Raw genomic sequence first — 16,212 nt, 5'->3', positions numbered from 1 at the left:
TCAAAATTTATTATAAACCTGTGGTTAACAATATTGTCTAGTATTGGCAAAGGGTTAAACAAATTGGCAGAATAGAGAACTGGGAAAGACCCCCATGCACATGACGACTCAACTCACAGCAGAGCTACCATGGATCAGTGAATAAAGAATGGCCTATTAGGCTGGGTGCCGTGGCTCACGCCTGTAATCCCAGTACTTTGGGAGGCCAAGGTGGGTGGATCACCCGAGGTCAGGAATTCAAGACCAGTCTGACTAACACAGAGAAACCCCATCTCTACTAAAAAATCCAAAAATTAGCCAGGTGCAGTGGTGCACGCCAGTAGTCCCAGCTACTGGGGAGGCTGAGGCAGAAGAATCGCTTGAACCCAGGAGGTGGAGGTTGCAGTGAGCCAAGACCATACCACTGCACTCCAGCCTGGGCGACAGAGCAAGGGTGGCGGGTGTCTGTAATCTCAGCTACTAGGGAGTCTGAGGCAGGAGAATTGCTTGAACCTGGGAGGTAGAGGTTGCAGTGAGCCGAGATCATGCCATTGCACTCCAGCCTCAGTGACAGAGCAAGACTTTATCTCAAAAAAAAAAGGAAAGAAAAAAAAATGACCTGTTAAATAAATGGTGCCAAGACTCTTGGTTATCCATATGGGAAAAGCAAAATAAAATGAGGCTTCTTCCCATCTCATGCCATACAGAAAAGCCATTTCCAGGCAGACTAGAGACTTAAGTGTAAAAAGTAATATTATAAAATTATTTGAAAATATATGAGAATAATTTTACAGTCTTACAGTGGAGAATTTCTTAGATAACACATAACAAGTATAAATCATAAAGCAACAGATGGATAAACTTGTTTGAAACTAAGAAATTCATTCATTAATAAAAACCACAAGAATATAAGGAGACAGGGCACCAACCAATGGAAAATATTTGTTATATATATAAATGATAAAAAGTAGTACCCAGAATATGTATTGAATTATGGCAAATCAATAGGATAAAAGACAGGTAACCCCATGAGAAATGGACAAAAAATGTGAACAGGAAAAGGGACCGCAAATGGCCAATAAACATATGAAAAAGATGCCCAACCTTAGTAATTTGGGCAATGCAAATTAAAAACATGCTAAGATAGCTTTTCATTTCTACCAGATTGGCAGAAATACAGTACCTGACAATATCAAATGTTGGTGAAGATGTGGAGCAACAGAAACTTTGGTGCATTGCTGAGGGTTGGGTAAAATGAGGCAAAACCTTTGGAAAACAATGTGGTGACATCCAGTAAGTCTGAAGATATGTATAACCTATGACCCACAAATTCTATTTCTAGAGTATATACCCTAGAGAAATTCTTGCACACACACCCAAAGATGCATATACAAAAATAGTTCTAGCAGCACTGCTTATAATAGAAAAAAAAATAAACTCTTGAAATATCTCAAGTGCCCATCAGTAGCATCTCAAATAAATATATTGAGGTATATTAATCTAATAGAATACTCTACTGCAGAAAACATGAATTATATACAGGTACATGCAACAATATGAAGGAATTTCAGAAACATACTTTTGAACCAATTAGGCAAATTTTAAAAGAATATTTAATTCCATGTTTACGGAGTTCAACAGCTTGCAATCATACATATATAGCAATTTAAATATGGGATGTAAAACTAGAAAAAAAAAGCAAGGGAACAATAAACCCAAAATTCTGGACAGTTGCTGCTTTTGAAAAGGGAGGGAGAAGGATGGATATGAAGAGGACTTTGAAGATGATGCTGATCTTTAAAAAATCTAAGGTATCAGCACACAGGGTTTATGCTACTTTTATTACTTTTATTATGGTCTCTCTAAATTTTCTTTCTTTTTTTTTTAGAGATGGAGTTTCATCATGTTGTCCAGACTGGTCTCAAACCCCCGACCTCAGGTGATTTGCCCCTGTTAGCCTCCCAAAGTGCTGGGATTACAGGCGTGAGCCACTGTGCCTGGCTGAACTTTTCTTTTCTTTCAACACTGAAAATCTTCCCAAGTTCATGGAAGAATAGCCCAGGTGCTCAGGATGGACAGACAGGAAGGGCCTCCCTGACCTGACCCTGTTCCCTACCTCACTGGTCAGAGCCCCAGACATGCCCCTTACCCCACTCTACCATACCAACCTCCACCAGGTCTCCTCCTTCAGACCCTTGTCAAGAACACTTCTCAGAAACCCACAGGGCTTGGCCTCCCTCAGACAGGTCGCCTCTCAGAAGACTAGAGCCATCCCCACCCTCCTAAGACCCCCACCCTACCTGCCACTCTCCCACACGCTGAGCACCACAGACCCCTGTCCGCTTTGACCAGAGCCTAGCAGGGCGTGGCTTCTCAATACCTATATGTTAAATAACTAAATGACTATACACAAACTCATATTAAAATTAGTGTGCTCCGTGGAAAGAGTAATACATAGCGCCCTTAGTTATCACATCAGCTCCTCCCTCACTTTAGATAGGTTGGGACAAAGGATCCGTTTAGTGTTTTAGAAGTTTCATTTCAGAGGAAATGAAGAATCAGCCCTTACTGAGCAGGTGGCCCTGCTTAGGCAGAAAATGCCGGCGTTTCAACGGTTTGCTGTAACAGTTCAGATGAGGGAAGTGAGCCCAGGGAGGCACCTACTTACCAGAACCCAGTGAATAATGGCAGGGCCAGGACAGACCAGCTCCCTCTGAGGCTCATTGGAAATGGCCCTCCGGCTCTGCACTCCTCAGAGACCTATGCGGGGTCTTGGAGGGCGAGTCTTACTGTCGGCCTACTCTCTCCGCCCCCTTGACAACCAGGAAAGCCCGTGTCAGCCCTTCCCAGGAATCCTTTCATAGCAGGACCCCGAGAAAAGACTTGACCTGACGTCGGAGGTCAAGGAGTGCTGCTGGAGCTCAGCCTGACTCCCAAACCTCAGCGGTGATACACACTTCCGCAGACCCAGGCCCTGGAATGGCCCTGACCACATGGGTCCGCCCACGCCACACACACTTCCTGCTCCCCAGCTCACCTCCTCTCCCACATCCACAAACCCGAACCAGGCACTGGGTCACATGTGCCCCCATACTCAGCCTCCCAGGAGGCAGCCAGTAGGCCCCACGCTGACAGGCGGGGCCCACATGCCCACCTCTAGGCTGGCCTGGCTTGGCCAAGAGCAAGGTGGCCTACCTGGAGGGGTGGCCGTCAGCGCCTGCAGATATCAGATGGCATGGAACCCCTCATCCCCAGCTGCAGCCCCTCAGGCTCGGGGGAAGAGGACCGGCCCCGCATCGGCAATCTTCAGCGCCGTTTCACTCTGAATCACTCGCGCTGGGTCTCTGCTCATTTCCTGGAGAAAGCAGAAGTGGAGAGCAGGCAGATGCGTGACTCTGCCCGCTCTCCAGCCGACCACGGAGCTGCTGGAGTTCTGGCGGGTGACTTGGGTTCTGCAGCAAGGCCCCTTGGGTCTGTGCACTCTCCGTGGTCAAGCGGTGCTGGGTGGGGCCAAGGACAAAATGGAAAGTACAGCTCGGCCCTAGAAGAGTAGGTCTGGATTCTGTGTTCTCTCTTCACTAGCCATGTGACCACTGGTGCACACCTCTCCTCTCTGGGCCTCTGGCAAAATGAGAACAAGGATCGTGTTAGGTGAATCTAATCAGAAGTGTGTTTCAAGTGCACCCCTGGGCATGGCATGGGTTCAGCAGCCCTCGCCCCACAAAGCTCAGGGTTACCCACTTGGATTTCTTCCTCCCCTATCCTCAGATCGAACTTGAACCACCAATCAGGGGAGTCCTCCTGCGGCCAACACTGAGGCAAGGATGCGAGGACACCTAAAACCACAGAACGGAAGTCTCTGAAACTCAGACTCCAAATTCTCATTCCTCTGAGTATATTAACTAGGCTGAATTATCCATGTCACCTATCCATAAGGGCATCTGCACAGGATGAACAAGCATGTCCTTTCACACACAATACTGCTTGTGCTCTGTAAAAGGAGAATTTTGCCACAGAGCAAGGGCACTTGTTAGCACTAATGCCTGATCCTTGACCCTCAGTGCAGCTCATTGCCTGTCTCTAGCTCACAAAACCAGTGGACCATGCATGACTGACTGAGAGGCAGCAGCAACGTCACTTGTTATGAGATGGAGTAAGGCTCCAAGATTGGTTTAAAGAGGAAAATAACATTTGTCATAAAACCTCACCCTCCACCAATGCAAACTTGTCAGTAGACAGCAGCCAAAATAGTAGATCTGTCCAGCTGCACTCCAGCTTGGGTGACGAGGGCAAGACTCTGTCTCAAAAAAAAAAAAAGAAAAGAAAAGAAAAGAAAAAAAAAAAGAGAAATTGAAAGGATACATGCAGTGCCAGCCAGGGGAAAGAGAAAACCTTAGAGAATTTGCGATGAAGTGTTTGTTGTATATGATGAAAATACCTCCCTCATTGTCACCAATGAAATCATAAAATCTACAACAGGATATTGCCTGAAATCAGAGGCCTATGGTAAGAGCAGATTAGACGCAGGACCTTCCACAGAGGCGGAAAGGGTGGCCAGCATGGGACAGGCCAGGACCCCATGCCTGTGAATGCCCAAAGGAAGCACAGAGAGTCTGTCATAGTGGGAGTTCGCAAAGTCTGCTGGAGGGCCCTCATGCACCCAGGTCTCCTACCTTCTGCCCTCCCCAGCACCTTGCTGGGTAGCCAACAGCAGGCAGGTAAAGAGCACTAAATTCAGAGCTAGAAACTCAAGGTTGAAATTCTCACTATCTTAACTGAGACAATTGACATCTTTAAGTCTGTTTCTTATTTGCAGAACGAAAGAATGCCTTGTTAGAAGGAACAAGTCAAATAACATTTGCAAGAGAGTTTTTAAACACTAAAAAGGGCTGTGCAAATGCAAGCTTTTATTAGTGAGAGAGTTGCCCAAGCTAAGACATTGAAGCAGCAGGGGCAACTATGAACTGCCCATGTAGATGTGTATTTTTGTTGATGGGCAATGTGAGATTCTCTGATTTTTAAACAATTGCCCCAAAATGTCAGTTTTACTTCTGCATCCAGTTAGGGTGATGTAACTGATACAGGACATACCCTCCTATTGAAAGCAACTACAAAATAGTTCAAATACATAAGATAATTGATTTCAGGCATTGAATAGCAAGACTGATCCTTGAGATAAGGAAAACACACAAGGTGAACCCCACAATTGCTCTGGAGTTTTTTCTAGGGATGCTTTTTCTGCTGTGATGCAGGTAGGTGGGGACCCAGAGACAGTAGTCTCCCTAAACTAAAAAGGTTTAAGTCAGAGTTCAAAGCTGCTGGAGGTGCTGGAATATTCAGGGCAGGTTCCTGAGGAGAGTATGCCTTTTGGGAACTCATTGTGTGTGCCCTTGGCCAAGGATTCCTATGTGTGCACAGAGTGAGACTCCAAGAGGCCCAGCAGGGGTCACCTAACCCAAGACCAAGCGCTAAAGGAGGTAACAGAGAATGTGCAGAGCTTGGAATGTTGCAGTTGCATCCCATGGAGAGTGAAGAGACTTCACTGAGCATTGTGGGACTTCACTTTGCACCTCAGAGCCCTCACCCCTCGAAGCTCAGAGCTGCCTTATTGTATTCCTTGCTCCCCAATCCTCAGATCAAACTTGAAACATCGATCAGAGGAGTCCTCCTGCAGACTAACATGAAGGTAATGATGAGAGGAAATTTAAAACCGTAAAACTCTGAAGCTCAGACTCCACACTGGAGAAGACCCACACCCTAGAATAAAACCCATGAAGTTGGAACAAGTTCAAAATTGAAATAAAATGTGATAAGTTACTTTTATGAGTTAACTTGACTGGGCCATGAGGTGCCCAAACACTTGGCGAGACATTATTCTGGACACGTCAGTGAAGGTATTTTTGGATGAGATAAACATTTGAATCAGTAGGCTGAGTCAAGCAGACTGTTCTCCCTAATATGCATGGGTGGCTTCCAATCAGTTGAAGACCTGAATAGAACAGAAGGCTGAGTAAGAGGACACTTTGGCTGCCTGACTCCTTGAGCTGGAACATCAGTCATCTCCTGCCCTTGGACTGGAACACTTACACCACTGGCTCTTCCGATTCTCAGGCCTTTGAACTCAGACTGGACCTTACGCCATTGGTTCTTCTGGGTCTCCAGTTTGTTGACTGAAGATCTTAAGACTTCTCATCCTCTATAATCATGTGAGCCAATTCCTTATAATAAATAAAGAAATAAACAAACAAGAGCATGCATTCGTGTACATATATAGATGTATACATATATATGCTTATATATGTATATCCAACTGGTTCTGTCTCTCTAGAGAACCCTAATATAACCAAACAAAGAATAAAAGAAGCAAGCATGACAGAATTAAAAGGATAATCCAGTAATTTTTTTTTTTTTTTGAGACAGTCTGGCTCTGTCCCCCAGGATGGAGTGCAGTGGGGTGATCTCGGCTCACTGCAACCTTCACCTCCTGGGTTCAAGCGATTCTTGTGCCTCAGCCTCCCAAGTAGTTGGGATTATAAGCACGTGCCACCATGCCCAGCTGATTTTTTGTATTTTTAATAGAGACACTGTTTCACCGTGTTGGCCAGGCAGATCTCAAACTCATGAGCTCAAGCGATCCCATCACCTTACCCTCACAAAGTGCTGGGATTACAGGTGTGAGCCACTGCAGCCAAGGAATTTAACTGCCAACCAGAACAAAGCTCAACATACTTTAAAGGAAGAAAATGTAGTGCAGCCTCCTTTCAATTTAACATCCATACTATCTAGCGTACAGTTAAAATTAGTAGAAATCTGAAAAAGCAGAAGAATGTAACCCATAACAAGAAATAAAAAACTGTCAGTAGAAATGAACCCCAAGATGAACGAGACATTGGAATTATTTCACAAGAACTTTAAAGCAGCTATCAGAAACATATTTAGGAATTAAAAAAAAAAAAAGCTGGCAAATTTCAGCCAAAAAAAAAATAGAAAATATAAGAAGATTCAAATGTAAATTCTAGAACTGAGAAGTATATCTGAAGTAAAAAATTTGTACTGATGGACCAACAGCAAATTGGTGACCACAGAAGAAAAGGGTTAATGAACTTGAAGGCTTATTAATAAAAATTATACAATTTGAAGGACAGGGGGGAAAATATTGAAGAAAAAACACAAACTCAGCTGCTCTTGGGACAATATGAAATGGTATAATATATGTGTAAATGGGGTCTCAGAGGGAGAGGAGAGCAGAAAAGCACATTTGAAGAAATGATGTTTGAAATTTCCCAGATTTATTGAAAAACAGCAAGTTGCAGACATGATAAATTTAGTGAAACTCAAGCATCACCAAGTGCAAAGAAAAACCATACTTAGCACATCATAGTCAAGCATCAGAAACAAAAGTATTATGTTAAAACAGTCAGAGAGCAAGAAAGCAGTCAGAAAGAAAAAAATATTACATAAAGAGAAACAAAAATACTATTTAAGGCTGATGTTTTATCAGAAGCAATGAATGCCATAAGAGAATAGAAGACATCTTTAACATGCTAAAGGAAAACAACAAAAATTGTTAACCAGTAATTCAATAGCCAATGAATGTCTCTGTAAAAATGAGAATAAAATACATTCATTTCAGGTAAATGAAGCTGAGATCATTCATCTCCAGCATCCTTGCACTATAAGAAATTCTAAAGGTGGTTTTTGAAGCTGAAGGGAAAAGATGCCAGATGGAAACTTGGATCTATAGGAAGAAAAGAAAAGCACTCTTAATAGCAAATATGTGAGTAAATAAAAACAAACCATGTACTATTCATTGTTTTAACTTCTTTAACAGGCTATGACAGCTTAAAGTGAAAATTGCAGTACTGTACTTTGGAGTTGATAGCATATGTGGATAGAATGTATTTCACAACTACAGCACCAAAGAGTGAGAAATCAATGGAAGCATATTGTTGCAATCTCACATTTTACATAAAAATAGTATGTATTATGACAATTTACTCTAAGTAAATTGTCATAAGGATATGGAATTTCTTCATGGCTTTGTGAGAAAGATGTCAGAAAAGTAAAAGTTTAGTTCCAATCAACAAACACACACTGAGCATCTCCTCTGTGCCAGGTCCCAGGTAGGCCCTGAAGAAACAATGATGAACAGGGCAGAGCTTCTATGAAGGTTACTTCCTTGCTGCAGAGCAGTCTACACCAGTCGTTCAAGTTGGCAGGTAGTTCTCCCCCATATAGCAATTTAGGAATATTGCTCCATTGTCCCTTAGAGTCTTGTCATCTGCATCCAGTCTGTTAAAAAGGAAAGGGAGTGGACAAGACAAGACATACCTGTGCTGATAAAGACCCAGCCTCTGAGTGGTCTACATCACTTTGGCTCACATGCCATTGTAACCACATGGCCATATCAAGCTGCAAGGAAGACTGGGAAGTGTAGATCAGCCATGGGCCAGCCTCAGTTCTGTTATAAGAGAGAATGCATTTTGGTAGGCTGTCGGTCTCCACCATGATCTCTTTAGAGCAGTTACCATCACTTATCAGGGCAATATACTAAAAAGTTAAAAATTTTAAAATAAATATTTTTCTGACTTTTAAAATAAAGCATGTTAATTCTAAATAGTATGTAAAAATAAAAAGAAGAAGGATAAAATAAAACTCACTAATACCCTCTGCTGAGCAATAGCATTTCAGTCTTTTTTTCCATGTTTACCAAAGTATATTTCTTTGGTCTTATTTTTTGTTCTTAACAAATTGGAATCATGCCATATATTCCTCTTCATAATTTGTTGGGTTTTTCTTTCACTTAATTCATCACAAGCACTCCCCCACTTCATTACTAGAATGTATTTTCTATACCATCTTGGGAGAAAAAAAAGAAAACTATTTACACAGCAACAGGACATGTTTAACAGACCTGAAGAGAAAGCAGCTTCCTGGGTGCTGGTTGCATTTCCACATTCCCCAAGAGAATCATAATTAACTCCAGAAAAAGAGAGAGGATCCCACCATCAGACTGTACTTTCAGGGAGATGTGAGTACTGGTGCAAATGGAAGATAAACCCCTCAAGACACCTGGAGCCTGCAGGAGAAATGGTCACTGCTTGACATCCCATGAAACTTGGAGAAAGGAGGGAGGATTGGAAAACTACAAATGAGTGAATTCTGTCATAATTTTTGAAGCTGGCCTGAAGATCCAACTCCATATTGGTAGAGTTAACATAAAACTCAAAAGGAGCCCACTGAGAATATGAAGAACCATGAGCTATCACCAGGTGAATACAGGCCATTCAACCCATTTCAATTGGCATTAGGATTTTCCAGGACCAAGTCCTAAGCTGGGTTTTGGAGGCACAAATAATAAATAAGAATGCTTTCCCCAAGGAGCTTTCAAGGTAAGAACAAGTCCTTTAGGCTAAGCACATTTATCTTTGGTGTGTGAGATCAAGAGTGCTGGCATCACTCTGGGTATGAGCGCCAATAAGGTGCTGGATAAGGCCTCTCATGATTTATGCATCCATGTATTCCTCTACCATCTCCACACCACCATACGCCTGGTACTATGCAAGATGCCTAGAGTGGCAAGATCCAGTCTGTCTTTGGGGGAGTTCATAGACACCACACACACCATACAGGTCTCACCCACCACACACAGACTCACACCTGTCATGCCAAAATGGTTTAATTTTAGGGAAGTAGGAATAAAGAGTTGAAACTTCAGTTTAATTCTGAGTGCTTTATTTCTTCACATCAGTGATGCAGCATTGCCAGAAATGAGGTTCTATCTACAGAGTCTCCACTTTGAGGAAGGTCCTGTGGGACCAGAGGGAGGATGTCAGTGAGCAACAGCCTTGGAAGGGGAAGGGGAATGGCAGTATGGAAGGTGAGGGAATGTTTTGAAAAGAGATTCATGGGAAACAAAAGCCTTTTCAACAAGTGATGCTGAAACGACATGGTTACCCGTAATGAAAACAAATCAAAGCACTTTTGTTGAAAATCAATTGACCATAAATACATGGTTTTATTTCTGGGTTCTCTCTCCTGTTCCATTGGTCGATGTGTTTGTTTTTATGGCAGAACCATGCTGTTTTGATTACTATTGCTTTGTAATATATTTTGAAACCAGATGATGATGCCTCCAGCCTTGTTCTGTTCTTTTAGCTCAAAATTCGGTGTATTTTGTGGCTCCATATGAATTTCAGAAATTTTTTCTGTTTCTATCAAGAATGACTTTAGAATTTTGGTAGGGATTACATTATTTCTTAAACACAAATGTTAGAAACTAAAGTTGCCATGCTCTTAGGAGAAAACATTGGAGAATATCTGTGCAATTTGAGAGGAGACCAAGTTTTTCTTGGGCAGAATACAGAAAGCAATAACCATAAGAGAAAAGACTGATAAATTAGACTTCATCTAAATTTAAAACTTCTTCTAATCAAAGACACTGTTAGTAAATGAAAGGCAAGTCATGGACAGGGAGAAAATATTACTGACCAAGGAAGTATCCAGAGTATATAAACAACTCTGACAAATCAATACTCAAAAGATGAACAGCCCAATAAAAAGCAGAAAAACAGACTTGAAGAGACACTTTATCAAATATATATATGTATATATATCTCCAAATGGCCAAAAAGCACATGAAAAGGTGCTCAACATTGTTAATTATTAAGGAAGTGCAAACTAAAACTACATTGAGATACCTCAGCACATTCGCTCAGAATGGCTAAAATTTTAAAGACCATCAACATTAAATGTTGCAACTGGAGCAACTAGAATGCTCCTACATTGCTGATAGGAATGTATAATGATGCAAACATTTTCATAAACAGTTTAACAGTTTCTTAGAAAGTAAAATATACACTTATCATGAGACCCACCCACCAATTTCACCACCAGACACTTAGCCAAGAAAAATGAAAACACATGTCCACACAAAGATTATGCATAAATATTCACAATGGCTTTATTCATAATAACTAAAAACCAGAAACAACCCATGAGTTCATTAATGGGTAATGAATAAATGATCCATGATATATTCATACAGTGAAATTCTACTCTACAGTTAAAAAAATATCTGGGCCGGGCGCGGTGGCTCAAGCCTGTAATCCCAGCACTTTGGGAGGCCGAGACGGGCGGATCATGAGGTCAGGAGATCGAGACCATCCTGGCTAACACGGTGAAACCCCGTCTCTACTAAAAAATACAAAAAACTAGCTGGGCGAGGTGGCGGGCGCCTGTAGTCCCAGCTACTCGGGAGGCTGAGGCAGGAGAATGGCGTAAACCCGGGAGGCGGAGCTTGCAGTGAGCTGAGATCCAGCCACTGCACTCCAGCCCGGGCTACAGAGCGAGATTCCGTCTCAAAAAAAAAATTAAAAAAATAAATAAATAAATAAATAAAAATCCAACTATCGATACACTGTTCAACATGGATTCCTCTCACAGGCATTAAGCTTGACTACAGGAGGTTGTACACAAAAAAGTCCATACTGTGATTCCATTCATATAAAATTCTCCAGCAGGCAAAACTAACCTATGGTGAAAAAAAAAAAAATCAGAACAGCAGTTGCCCTGGGAAGGGGCTATTGATTGGATAAAAGCATAAACTTTGTGAGATGATGAAAATATTTAATATTTTCATAGGAATGTGTGTTACAATTGTGGAACAAATTTGTCAAAACCATACAGATAAGATTTGTGCATTTCAACATGCATAAAATTGTACATTGAAAAACTATGAAAATAATTAAGTGGGGTAAGGAGTGGGTGTAAATGAAACAAAAATGGCAAAATGTTAATCCAGGTTGAGGCTGGATGTTGAATATATAGTGGTTCATTATATTACTATACTCAGTTTATAGATGTTCAATTTTTTTCCATAATAAAAGTTTTTTAGAAAAAAGAGAGAGAGGCTGGGCACGGTGGCTCATGCCTGCAATCCTAACACTTTGGGAGGCTGAGGGAAGTGGGTTACTTGAGATTAGGAGTTCGAAGCCAGCTTGACCAAACTGATGACACCCCATCTCTACTAAAAATACAAAAAATTAGCTGAGTGTGGTGGCATGCAACTGTAATCCCAGTTACTCAGGAGGCTGAGGCAGGAGAATCACTTGAACCCAGGAGTCGAGGCTGCAGTGAGCCGAAATCACCAGCCTGGGTGGCAGGGTGAGACTCTATCTCAAAAATAAAAAACAAAAAATTTAAAAAAAGAATGAAAAGAGAGAGAAAATTAGAGCAAGGAGGGAAGGCTAGGTGTCTCAGAAATTAAAATATGCACTACTTTTTTTTTTTTTTTTTTTTGAGACAGAGTTTCACTCTTATTGCCCAGGCTGGAGTACAGTGGCATGATCTGGGCTCACTGCAACCTCCACCTTCCGGTTTCAAGTGTTTCTCCTGCCTCAGCCTCCCAAGTAGCTGGGATTAGAGGTGCCCTTCACCACGCTCAGCTAATTTTTGCATTTTTAGTAGAAATGGGTTTTCACCATGTTGGACAGGCTGGTCTTGAACTCCTGACCTCGTGATCTGCCCGCCTTGGCCTCCCAAAGTGCTGGGATTACAGGTGTGAGCCACCATGCCTGGCCCTAAATCTTTTATCATGGAAACAGTGTGTCATGGGAATAAACAGAGAACAATGAAACGGAATAGAAAATCCAGAAATAGCCTCAACTGTGAAAATGTATCATACAGAAACGTGGCATCTCAAATCAGTGGGGAAAGATGGACAGTTAATAAATGATGTTGGGATAACCAGGTAGACATACACCAAAAAATAAAATTAGATCCATTTACATGACTTGATAAAAGTCAAATGGATCCATTGTTTACAAGTAACAAACAAAATCATACAAACCCCCAAAGATAAATAAATAAAGAGGATTCCCAAGGCATCTAGCAGGTAATAGTGAGTAGGTGGCTCTGGAGGAGTGGCCACCCAGCAGGTCAGTCCCAAGTAGATGCCAGGCTCAAGGCTGATGAGCATGGGGAGCCTGGGTCTGGGTGGTTCCAGCAGGAAAGGACACAGCTGGCCAGCAGGGAAGGTGGCCCCGGAGGCTGCTTGGAGGCCTGGAAAGCTAGGGGAGACCAAAGTAAAACACGAGTTTATCTGTGAAATGAAGCTAATGAGTCGCTGCTGACAGCTTGTTGAGGGATTCAATGTGGTGGGGTGAGTAAGGAGCATAGCCAAGCCTCCGGCTCTGAGATAGATTCTGTCCATATCATTCTCTCCTTGGAGCTCAGTTTTCTCATCTGTAAAGTGGGTACATCTATCCATACCTGGCAGAATCATGAAAAGCAAGTATACAGAGCACCTGGCCCAAAGCCTGGCAGACAAGTGGGCACACGGCAAACGTAGCTGCTGCATCACAGTCATGTTTATTCCTTGTCATTATTATCTTCTGTGCCTCTCCTCTCTGGGCTGTCTGTGGAATGGGGAGGAATCTGTTGAACTAGAGGGCCCATCAGGTATCTTCCCCCTAGCACTCTGCGAAGAATCCATCTTCACTTCTGAAGGTGGCCTGGAGATTCTTCTATTTCTCTCCCTGCTGGGCAGTCCCTTAAGAGAGGATTAACCTGGGAAAACCCCTTGGGCTTTTGTGGGGGGGAGCAAGATGGCTGAATAGGAACAGCTCCAGTCTCCAACTCCCAACGCCAGCCACACAGAAGACCAGTGATTTCTGCATTCAACTGAGGTACTGGGGTCATCTCACTAGGGAGTGCTGGACAATCGGTGCTGGTCAGCTGCTGCAGCCTGACCAGCGAGAGCCGAAGCAGGGCGAGGCATCGCCTCACCTGGGAAGCGCAAGGGGGAAGGGAATCCCTTTTCCTAGCCAGGGGAACTGAGACACACAACACCTGGAAAATCGGGTAACTCCCACCCCAATACTGCGCTTTAAGCAAACAGGCACACCAGGAGAATATATCCCACACCTGGCCGGGAGGGTCCCACGCCCACGGAGCCTCCCTCATTGCTAACACAGCAGTCTGGGATCTAACCACAAGGCAGCAGCGAGGCTGGGGGAGGGGCGCCCGCCATTGCTGAGGCTTAAGTAGGTAAACAAAGCCCCTGGGAAGCTCCAACCGGGTAGAGCTCACAGCAGCTCAAGGAAACCTGCCTGTCTCTGTAGACTCCACCTCTGGGGACAGGGCACAGCTAAACAACAACAACAAAAAAAGCAGCAGAAGCCTTTGCAGACGCAAACGACTCTGTCTGACAGCTTTGAAGAGAGCAGTGGATCTCCCAACACGGAGGTTGAGATCTGAGAAGGGACAGACTGCCTGCTCAAGTGGGTCCCTGACCCCTGAGTAGCCTAATTGGGAGACATCTCCCACTACGGGCAGTCTGACACCCCACACCTCACAGGGTGGAGTACACCCCTGAGAGGAAGCTTCCAAAGTAAGAATCAGACAGGTACACTCGCTGTTCAGGAATATTCTATCTTCTGCAACCTCTGCTGCTGATACCCAGGCAAACAGGGTCTGGAGTGGACCTCAAGCAATCTCCAACAGACCTACAGCTGAGGGTCCTGACTGTTAGAAGGAAAACTATCAAACAGGAAGTACACCTATACCAAAACCCCATCAGTACGTCACCATCATCAAAGACCAGAGGCAGATAAAACCACAAAGATGGGGAAGAAGCAGGGCAGAAAAGCTGGAAATTCAAAACATAAGAGCGCATCTCCCCCTGCAAAGGAGTGCAGTCCATCGCCAGCAACGGATCAAAGCTGGTCAGAGAATGACTTTGACGAGATGAGAGAAGAAGGCTTCAGTCCATCAAACTTCTCAGAGCTAAAGGAGGAATTCCATACCCAGCTCAAAGAAACTAAAAATCTTGAAAAAAGAGTGGAAGAATTGACAGCTAGACTAATTAATGCAGAGAAGGTCATAAACGAAATGACAGAGATGAAAACCATGACACGAGAAATATGTGACAAATCCACAAGCTTCAGTAACCGACTCGATCAACTGGAAGAAAGAGTATCAGCGATTGAGGATCAAATGAATGAAATGAAGCGAGAAGAGAAACCAAAAGAAAAAAGAAGAAAAAGAAATGAACAAAGCCTGCAAGAAGTATGGGATTACGTTAAAAGACCAAATCTACGTCTGATTGGGGTGCCTGAAAGTGAGGGGGAAAATGGAACCAAGTTGGAAAACACTCTTCAGGATATCATCCAGGAGAACTTCCCCAACCTAGTAGGGCAGGCCAACATTCAAATTCGGGAAATACAGAGAACGCCACAAAGATACTCCTTGAGAAAAGCAACTCCAAGACACATAATTGCCAGATTCACCAATGTTGAAATGAAGGAAAAAATCTTAAGGGCAGCCAGAGAGAAAGGTCGGGTTACCCACAAAGGGAAACCGATCAGACTAACAGCAGATCTCTTGGCAGAAACTCTACAAGCCAGAAGAGAGTGGGGGCCAATATTAAACATTCTTAAAGAAAAGAATTTTCAACCCAGAATTTCATATCCAGCCAAACTAAGTTTCATAAGTGAAGGAGAAATAAAATCCTTTACAGATAAGCAAATGCTTAGAGATTTTGTCACCACCAGGCCTGCCTTACAAGAGACCCTGAAGGAAGCCCTAAACATGGAAAGGAACAACCGGTACCATCCATTGCAAAAACATGCCAAAATGTAAAGACCATCGAGGCTAGGAAGAAACTGCATCAACTAACGAGGAAAATAACCAGTTAATATCATAATGGCAGGATCAAGTTCACACATAACAATATTAACCTTAAATGTAAATGGACTAAATGCTCCAATTAAAAGACACAGACTGGCAAACTGAATAAAGAGTCAAGATCCATCAGTCTGCTGTATTCAGGAGACCCATCTCACATGCAGAGACATACATAGGCTCAAAATAAAGGGATGGAGGAAGATCTACCAAGCAAATGGAGAACAAAAAAAAGCAGGGGTTGCAATCCTAGTCTCTGATAAAAGACTTTAAACCATCAAAGATCAAAAGAGACAAAGAAGGCCATTACATAATGGTAAAGGGATCAATTCAACAGGAGGAGCTAACTATCCTAAATATATATGCACCCAATACAGGAGCAACCAGATTTATAAAACAAGTCCTTAGAGACTTACAAAGAGACTTAGACTCCCATACAATAATAATGGGAGACTTCAACACTCCACTGTCAATATTAGACAGATCAACAAGACAGAAAGTTAACAAGGATATCCAGGAATTGAACTCATCTCTGCACCAAGTGGACCT

At 42.9% G+C, this 16,212-nt stretch overlaps 1 protein-coding gene across 3 annotated transcripts in view; it reads right to left on the bottom strand.

The window, feature by feature from the left end:
- The window catches only part of WDFY4 (WDFY family member 4), a 302,160-nt gene extending 298,669 nt beyond the window's left edge, over nucleotides 1-3,491 (bottom strand). Inside the window, exon 1 of one of the 3 annotated variants that reach the window (XM_033209238.1) lies at nucleotides 3,175-3,491. The gene's annotated coding sequence lies outside the window, so the exon portion shown is untranslated. Of the gene's footprint in view, nucleotides 1-2,647; nucleotides 3,114-3,174 lie in introns of those variants that run through there. The other 2 variants (XM_033209235.1, XM_033209236.1) reach the window with 2 other exon arrangements.
- Nucleotides 3,492-16,212: the final 12,721 nt, after the last annotated feature.

This window comes from Trachypithecus francoisi, unplaced genomic scaffold (genome assembly GCF_009764315.1).
Source record: "Trachypithecus francoisi isolate TF-2019V2 unplaced genomic scaffold, Tfra_2.0 Lachesis_group9, whole genome shotgun sequence".
NCBI lineage: Eukaryota > Metazoa > Chordata > Mammalia > Primates > Cercopithecidae > Trachypithecus > Trachypithecus francoisi.
Note: the sequence above shows the minus strand (reverse complement) of the source record. Positions and strands in the feature narration are given on the sequence as shown.